Source organism: Phyllostomus hastatus, unplaced genomic scaffold, assembly GCF_019186645.2.
Source record: "Phyllostomus hastatus isolate PE091 unplaced genomic scaffold, TTU_PhHast_1.1 phas_scaffold_1066, whole genome shotgun sequence".
Taxonomy (NCBI): Eukaryota; Metazoa; Chordata; class Mammalia; order Chiroptera; family Phyllostomidae; genus Phyllostomus; species Phyllostomus hastatus.
In genome coordinates, this window is record NW_025334004.1 from 19,028,339 (window position 1) to 19,037,910 (window position 9,572).

The window sequence follows — 9,572 nt, forward strand, 5'->3', positions numbered from 1 at the left end:
GACCTTACATGTTTGGAGGTAAGGAAGTCTTGTGGTTCTTATAGACTAAAATCAAGGTGTCAGCAGAGCTGTGTTCTGTCTACAGACTCTAAGGAGCCTTGATTTTTTCAGTTTTTAGGGGCTGCCCACATTCATTGGCTTTTGGCCTCATCACTCAGGTCTCTGCTTTCATTGTCACATCTCCTCCTCTGACCCCCACCTGCCAGCCTCCCTATTATATGAGCCCTCATGATTCCATTGTATCCACTAGAATAGTCCAAAATAATCTCCCCATCTCAAAATCCTCATTTAATCACATCTTCAGAGTCTTTCTGTCATGTAAACTCACATATTCACAAATTCTGGGATTACATGTGTATTTTGGGGGGTAGGCAATTACTCATCCTACCATACCCTCCATTTTGTGAGCAGAAATAAAATGCTCAGAGAGCTTCTGTGAAAAGGACTGAATGCTGTTTTCCTTATCTTTGGAAAATGAGGTGAGCTCTATTCCTAAATGTTTCCTAGATCCATCCTATAGAAGCCATTAGCAGAGGCTTTTCACCTCAGGACAAAATCAGGTTCAGTAATGAAACCAAAATGCTTGCTACAGAAAGAATTAAGTCTAAACCATGTTAACTTCCATCTGAAAATCATGAAGATATTTGGTCCTCATATGACATGACATGTTCACAGGTGTGTGTTTGCACATATATTTTACTATATGCACACACTAATATGCACCTATATGTGTGATGCACATAAGCATATATACATATATGCACATATATATATGAAAATATGTAAAAATATATAAAATATGTTAATAAATACCTGAATGGAAATAAATTAAGATATTATCTTATCTCCTTTTTTCCTCTCATTTCTAAGCATATTTATCAATTGCCCACTTTGTGACAAACATTGATGAGAATACAACAAAAAAAGACTTTGCCCTACCCTAAAAAGACATGCAATCTTATAGGGAAAGGAAGATGACAAAATAGACTGTGTCTATGGCAAAAAAAGGTAAAAAAAAATGTACAATTTGTGTGAGTTCAGAACATGGAGCAATCATCTCATAAAATGTTAACAGTGTCCTAATATATATTTATATCACACATTAATAAAAATATATATATTTACACATATATGTGTGTATGTATATATCTACCTCATATAGACAACACCAGCATTTTCTTATCTCCAATGTTTTTGTTATTGTTGAGGCAAAAAAGCTAAATAAATTATCCCAGATCATAAAACTAAAAGATAATGAAGCATGATTAAAAACTCATCACCTGATCATAAATTTATTATTTCAACTTCTCTCTCAAAACTGAGAAAATACAAAAAGAAGAAAAATACTATAAACAGAAATGTGATCATGTTTAGATATCTTAGAATACAGCAAAGAACAAATTACCCTGGGCACATATCCAATTAAAAATTCAATGCTGACTGAATTCAATATTTGAATTATAAATCAGGCAACTCTATTAATATAGAGACATTTTAGACCTTAAAATTAAATATTAATTTCCCTTAAACGAGCCTCTTCCCTTGTTTTCTCTACATCGTTCCACATTGCAGGCAGAGGAGCAATGAGATATTCCACCAACATATCAATATTTGCTACACTGAGAACGACGGGACTCCTACCCTCATGCCACCTTCTGAGTTCAGCTCTGAACATCTCCCTGGTCCTGGAAGGAGTGAGATCCCTTACTCATGATTCTCCATTTGTATTGATTGCTTGTTTGTCTGATAGGTGACCCTTTAAAATAAGCAATAAATAACTTACAAAAGAGAAATCAGGTACATAACGTATAACAAACACAAATGAGTTATGTAAAACCAAACATGTTGCTATGTGAAAATAGGGAAAGATAAAGGTAGCCCTAAAACATATATCCACATTCTGTGTTCCTTGCCTTATTTTTTCCATTTATATTGACATTTTCTGTCATTGGAAATAATCATGACCTTGCCTACTAGTTGTTACTGTTCTGTTATCAAGGGCTAAACTTCTTTTCTATAAATGGAATGGTGAAAGACACTTTGTGCTATAATAGTCCACTGGTTTTTATGGTTTCAGAGTTTTTAATATTTTATAGAGAACTTCAAAGTCAACATTTAGTAAAAACCACAGCTATGCTGTAAGATTACTGTGAGGATTAAATAAGGCAGAGTAAGCAGAGTGCCCAGCTGTAGTTAAATGTGGGCAATTGGGAGGCCAGTGAGAAGAAGCAAGCTAAGCGGCTAACGAATGAGTCTACTCAAAGACCTGTCTCAATTACGTCTAGTTCCCCTACACACTGGAGACCATACAGGAGAGGAGATAAAACTTTTAAAGTCAGAAGGCCTGGGCTTCAATGCTAGCTCCATCCTTCACTAGTTGTGTACTCATCAACACATCATTTAACTTTTTAAAGCTTCTGTTTTCTCACAGGTTAACAGGGTTATGATAACTGCATTAAGTTCATGAGGCTGCTGTGTGGATTAGAGGGGGGGGGGGTGGGAGAGAATAGTGTAAAGTGTTCGGAATAGTGCATGTGAATAAAAAGTGTGTGGTGAATTTGGAGTAATAATACCAAGGCTAGTAGTGATTTGCAGGGTTGTTTGAATGAATATATCTCTCCAGAATGCCAAGAGTCAACTCTTTACATGGTAAATGCCAGCGTGGCGACAACAGCCTCCAGATTTCATGACATTTAACCTCTATAGTCGGTTTTAAACTATTGTCTGTCCTGTAGTATCTTCCAAAATACACAGAAATTAAACATAAACAGAACAAATGCTGTTACACTTCTTCCTAACTCATATAACCAAGATCAGTAAATCCAAAACTATTTCTGAGTTCTGGAAAGTCCTTAGAATCCTTCTTAACATAAATCTGTACTAGTTCACTGTTGCCGCTGGAATATATTACCACAAATTTGTTGGCTTCCAATAACAGAAATGTATTTTTTTATAGTTCTGGAGGCAAGAAGTTCACACTTCATGGGGCTGAAGTCAAGACTTCAGCAGGGTTGACAGCTCTGGAGGCTCCTCACCTCTCCCAGCTTCTCGTGGCTGCCGGTTCCCTGACTTGTGGCCACGATACCCCAGTACCTTGTTTCTGTTGTCTTACCTCCTCTCCCACTTCTGTGGTCAAATCTGCCTCTGCCCCCTTCACAGGAACACTTGTGATTACACAGGTGTGGGCAAAATTAGGTTTGCAACTGTATGTGAGACTGAGTTTATTCTTGTGCTATTATTTAACAATTGTATTATTTATTATTATTATTAACCTACTTTTGCGCACCCACCCCCCATGCAGAACCCACTCAGATAATCCAGGATAATCTCTCTATTTTACAAACCTGCATTTAATCTCAGCCACAGAGTCCTTTTTGCCATGCAAGGTAACACTCACAGGTTCCAGAAAGTATATCCTGGATATCTTGGGGAACTATCATTCAGCCTACCACACCCATGATTAATTGATGAGAGTCAGCATATGAGACTCAGAAGTAATTGACTTGATGGGGTCAAGACGACAGGTTTGGGCAGTGAGAGAACCAAGAATGACGGATGCTACCCTGAGCACCAGCTATGGCTATTCCCTGTTGCGGACACTCATCTTTATTATCCCAGCAAGAGGACTGGAAGGACATAAAGTTCGCTCACTTTCAAAATCAGTTAATGCAAAAGCTCAAATAATAAAATATTTACATTCATACAAGTGCTGAAGTAAAATTGAAAAGAGAGTTTATCTTTATAATTTGGTGATGGAGGTGGGAATGCAGAGAATGAAAGTTGGCATTTTCCTTTAATATGTATAGAAATAATACCCATTTCTTAAAGGGGAGGGTGGACTTGTTTTAGCTTATACCCCTATAGTCAATATTTTTATTAATATTTCACAGTATCTGCCCATCTCAGAACAGCTCCTAATTCTTATACTAAAGACCCAAAAGTCATTGTTTGAATGCTGAACCTACCACAGATATTGGAACCACAAGTAGGTATGAAATTAAGTTGAGACAATCACCTTCTATTTGTTGATTCTAAAGAGAGAGGAATGGGTGGGGAGAGAGAGAAAGACAGTGATATGAGAGAGCAGCATTGATCAGTTGTCTCCCACACACACCCCTACAGGGGATCAAACCCACAACCTATGAGTGTGCCCTGACCAGGAATGAAATCCACAACTTTTTGGTGTACCGGACAACACTCCAACCAAATGAGCCACCTGGCCAGGGCATATCCTTTTATTATCACTACTATGAGGTCTGTAAAGCCCAAGATGGCATACAGCAAGCACTATGTATGTAAATCTGACAGTCTATTTGATTTAGATACTCAAGATGTACTCTTACTGTCATTTCCATCATGCACTATGAGAGTTAGAAGAACTACAATTACAAATGCATCTTTTCAGCATTTCTTCCCTCCCAATGACTAGAAATATAGAGGCTTCTGTTTTAATTTTCCAATGTGTAAACCAAAAGTCATAGGGAAGTGTGTGAAAGCAGATTAAATAAATATATGTGAGCAATAGAGCATATGGAAATAATTTCCAGTAGTTCTGCCTATGATTCTGATCTCTGGGAAGTTGTGTGAGTTAATATGAAGGAAGTTAGTAGCTAGAATAAACTCAATAGATGGGTAGGTACCTGTGAAATAGTCCACGCCACTGTATGAAGGTCAATTTCCTCTTGGAGTGGTGCACATAGAAAACTATGCAGGTCTGCCTTTTGATAAAGAAATGCAAATAAGGATAATGTCTGATTCATCATTACTGTGTTTGTCTTAAATAAGAAATAATCCGATGTATTTTTATTATTTGGCTTTAATTACAGACATCAGCTTATTTGCTATACTGTTTTTGCTTTCTACATATGAATTACTGGAGCTAAGTATTTTAGTGGTTTGGGGAGTCTATGCAGTCTTGAGAATGCTGGATTACATAGCACAAAAAAAGGAGGAGTTAGAAGTAGCTCTTCAATGAGAAAAGCTTAAAGCCTTTGAACATTAAGGGAAACATTCTGAAGTTTTACATTCTGTTATGTCACCCAGTTATTATGGCCATTATTATGCCCATGTAGGAGCAAGTGGGGGACACTGCTAAGGAGTGTGGGCTTTGTAGTCCAAAAGAGCTGACACTGAAAACTTGTTCAGTCACTCACCACCTTTGTAAAATTGGTGAATCTTTATCTGGCCTTCATTTTGTAAAATCTGTAAAACTAGGATAGTCATACAATCTACTTCGCTAGGTTATAGGAAATTAAAGGAGACGAATGTAAAGCATCAAACATTGTGTCTGGCACATAATAAACCCAGTGGGTTCCATTCTTCCATATTTGTACCAACAATGTTACCCTAAATTAGAAACTAAATGGTAAAGATTTGAGTTAAGGCTTCGGGTTAGGGAAAAAAGTTAATTAGGCCACATAAGAATTGAATACATCCCCACTAACCCCATACTATGTACTAGAAATGGTAAACATATTTTTAACAGCATTTTTGGCAGGAATTTTACAATTCCTTTGGCTAGAGTCAGGAGGGAATTATCTGAGACAATCAAGAATGTATGAAAGTCTACTCATTACAAAGATGCGGAGCTGACCCCTTGATCATGGATGCTTTATTTATTTATTTTAAACATGAAATCCAATCTCAAGCAGTTATGGACGATAACGAGTAAGAGAGTAAGCTTAGCATATTGAAAAACTTCCCCCCGCCTGCTCACCACAATGTCTCTACCATTATCCCACCTTGTCTGTCTTGTTAGTTTCTTGATGAACTGAGCTGTCAGGATGCTGTATTCTACCCTTCTATTTATCAGGAAAACTCCCTAGTAGGTGAAGCACATCAAGGAGATTCTGATGACCTCAGTAGGCCCCATTTAGTGCTTGAATGCCATAATAAATATGGTCACCCAAAAAAGAATGTTGATGATACAAGTGTATTATTAAGAATGATGGCCATGTAGGAAAATCAAGAAATCCCATTGTAAGTATTTAGGAGATGTCATCTGACCTTAAAGAAATCCTTCAAAGTCACCAAAGCACTGAGCCAAGCATCAAAACTAATGAAGTGCCTGTAAAAGTGTTTGTATACCAGGGAAAACAGGATAAATGAGACAAGAGAACAATCAAGAAAGTTATGAGTGGTCCTTATGGCATTGGGACAGGGGTAGGAAGCACAGATCCATAAGCTTTCTGTCTGTTAAAGGTATGTGAAGCATGAATGAGATGACTGTCATTTATCGTTTTGGTCTGCCCAGCATTCATCTTCAATTCCAATGGTATTATCTTTCCAATTTTACTTGGGGAACAACTGCTTTTGTACTCTCTAACCATAATGTTAAGTTGGAGAAGCATCAGCTAAAGAGACTGACGTGCAGCTCAGAAATGCCCAATCAGAGTATTGCATCCTACTGCCTGTAGGGTAACATGTAAGTAGAGTCAGACAGGCCAAACTGAGAAAATGAGACTCAATTATATACCTTCTGTTGAATTCTTTGGGGAGAGAACATAGTTTCCTGCTAGACTCAGAAACTGGCCAAGTACAAATCTGTGGCCATAGGGGGTTACCATAAAGGTGGATTCCATTTTAGAGTGAAATTGGTATACACACACATACATAAAGATCCAAGAGATGGAGAGAGGCCAATTACTAATCAACCTGCCTGTGTCCCTACACAGTTTCTCCATAGTATTCATAGATATGAGCAAATAATCATTCTGGCTTTAAATTAGAGTTAGATTTCCATCCTTGGCATTTGTCAGAATATTCGTGATTATTAACCATCTGTCTTACTTAATTTCTCTTAAAATACAGAGCCTGCAAACAAGATGTATGTATGCAGGTAATTTATCTTAGAAAATAAGCCCAAGGAATGGGTATGGAGGCTGGGTAGTAATAGGGTAACAGAGAAAGTTCACCCAAGGGTATGTCACCCAGTTTATCCTGACTGTGGACCATGAGTGATCAGAGCTGCTGGGAACATGTTCAGTGTTGCTCCTCTAAGGAATGGATGTGACCACTGGCTGTACAGAAGTGTATAACGGGGGCACACATAGGATAATTGCTATTGAATCTCTCTTTAGAAACCCCCCAAACTGGAGGAATATAGCAGGCAATGTTTCAAAGCCATCCTGAATTCAAAAGAGCAAGTTCTTTGAGGGAACAAAAACACAGAGGCAGGCCTTGTCTTGGTTATAGTTGTTCTTGATTATGATCATACCTTTTATATGGTAGACTTATATAGTTTACACAATCAGTGTTTGTGTTATCAACTATTTTCAACCTATCCTCAGGGTTATTTAGTGATTATGATTATACTGAGACACATTTATTTCCTCTTTCTTCTGGAGATTACTGTAAGAAGAGTCTGTATATTTCCTATTACTTCTGTAGATTATGTAAGAAGAGTCAGTAACTAAATAAGCAAGCTCAGTCTCCTGTTCTGCCTCATATTGTGCCAGTGAATGAACTGTCTGTTCTGTGTGGAAAGCCTTTGTTATTCAGGTATTTATAGAAATAGTGATTACAGAACAAAAGGCAGAAGAATTCATGATAATCCATAAAACTAATTCTCTTTAGAGCAGTGGAAAAAGAGCTAGGAAGTGGATACTAAAGCCAATCAATTGATAATCCCTGCCTAGAACATTGTAATTTTTGAGTTTCTGATGCTCCATAGTGAAGAAACACTCCTTTAATCAATGATGGAAACGAGAATATAAAAAGATTAGCAGACATGCCTTTTACTTGCCATTCCTGAAAAAGGGGTGAGAGGAATACTTCATATTCAATAGCTCTTGAATACTTCATCTCAGGAGAATATTTCATCTCAGCAGCCATTCAGTGGCTTTCATCCTGAATTTGTCCAGAATTGCTGCAAGTGCCAACTCTCCTCCACTCCCAGTTGGACTTGTGAGGGTGCTGAACAGTTTCCTGCAGGCACTATGCTCCAGGGTAAGAATTGAGAAGTCCATGGAGCCAGACCTGAGGCAAGGCACCACCAGAAAGCTGGTCACAGTAGTTCCCAGAGATGAGGAGATGATATAAAGTAGTAGACAAGAGAAGTTCAGTAAAAGTATTCCCCCACCCACCATATATGACATTATATTCCATTTGTACTGATGAATCAAATTCCATAGGGTTTTACCAATGTGAAGGAGTGATACTCATACTATGACAGTTTAGGGATATATCTAACCATTTATTAGAAACCCGAACTTAATCTTTGAGGAGCAAATCATGTCATTCAAACTTAAGGCACAGCTGCTATCTAGATGAGAAAGTCAATGAAATAAAAATTAATAGTGCAACATACTAATAAAATAGGGAACTCCCAACATTCTACTTCAAAATGATAATAGCCTGACCCATATTTATTCTTACTTTCTGTAAAAATTGGTGTTTTCCATAAGCTTTTGAGAATAAACCCAACAGATAGATATGAAGCAGAAAAAAGTAATAGATGTTAAGAAATTAAGGTGACTCATAATGGGTTATAAAATTGCACTTCTTTGTTGCTTGCACACTATTGATGAGTTTGCAGCATTTTACAACTCTTTAATTTATGATGAAACAGTTTTATTTCAGCAACCACAGATATAATTTTCTTATCTATCATCAGAATGGTTTAATACCTTCATTAACTCACACATCATAAAGCAGAGAGTGATTTCTGTACCTACTCCAATCATTCATGGCTCCTGTACCAGCAAAGAAAGCTCTGTTTTCTGCTGATTCCAAAGTTAGACTAAAGGTCCATATCTTCATGATCCATCCAATTTGAAAGTGAAGATTAAAGAGATAGGGCATCTATTGCCACCATTTCTTTGTAGCTATGATTACATTGTTAGGCTTTGGGACAAGTCAGAGACGCACATTGCAATGTTGGATGTGTAACAATGAAAAGTTGCCATGATGACTTGGGAGCAGGGAGCTGGTTTCCTTACCAAATCAATGGGTGCTAGGGATGTTCCCTTCAGCCCATCCCTCTTTGCTCAGTGGTAAAACCTCTCATGAACAAAGTACATGGGACTGGGCTTGAAGGGAACAGCTCAAAACCAAGCTGAAGATTGAGTCACTGCTCTCAGGATCTGCCCTATTATCTTACTCTGCTGAATATCTCTTTAATCTGCTGAATATCTCTTCAAAGACCCACTCTTTTCCCTATACAGAGTGCTGCTTTACTTTGTATTCAACATATGTTGGAGAGAGAGAAGAGGTATTTATAATGCTGCAATAATAACCTATTCAGTCCTTAAGTGATATGGGCCCCAATGGAACTTATAATTTTTGGTGATTTTCTAAAATTGCTGTGGTATAAAGAACAGCATGAACTATAAAGGAAAGGCCACTGATGAGCTGGTAGACTGGGCACTGGCCATAATTTAAAAACAGAGGAGCTCAGAAGATACTGTGCTAAGAGAAAGCCTGATAATTTAGTCCCATCAATAATTTTGGGAACTATGGATTTTAACTGTCATATGAAATAATATGGGACATAACACCAAGAATGCAAGATTAAGAATTTAATAATGAGCAAATGGGATAAATAATCAAAGGAATAAATATAACCTATGATA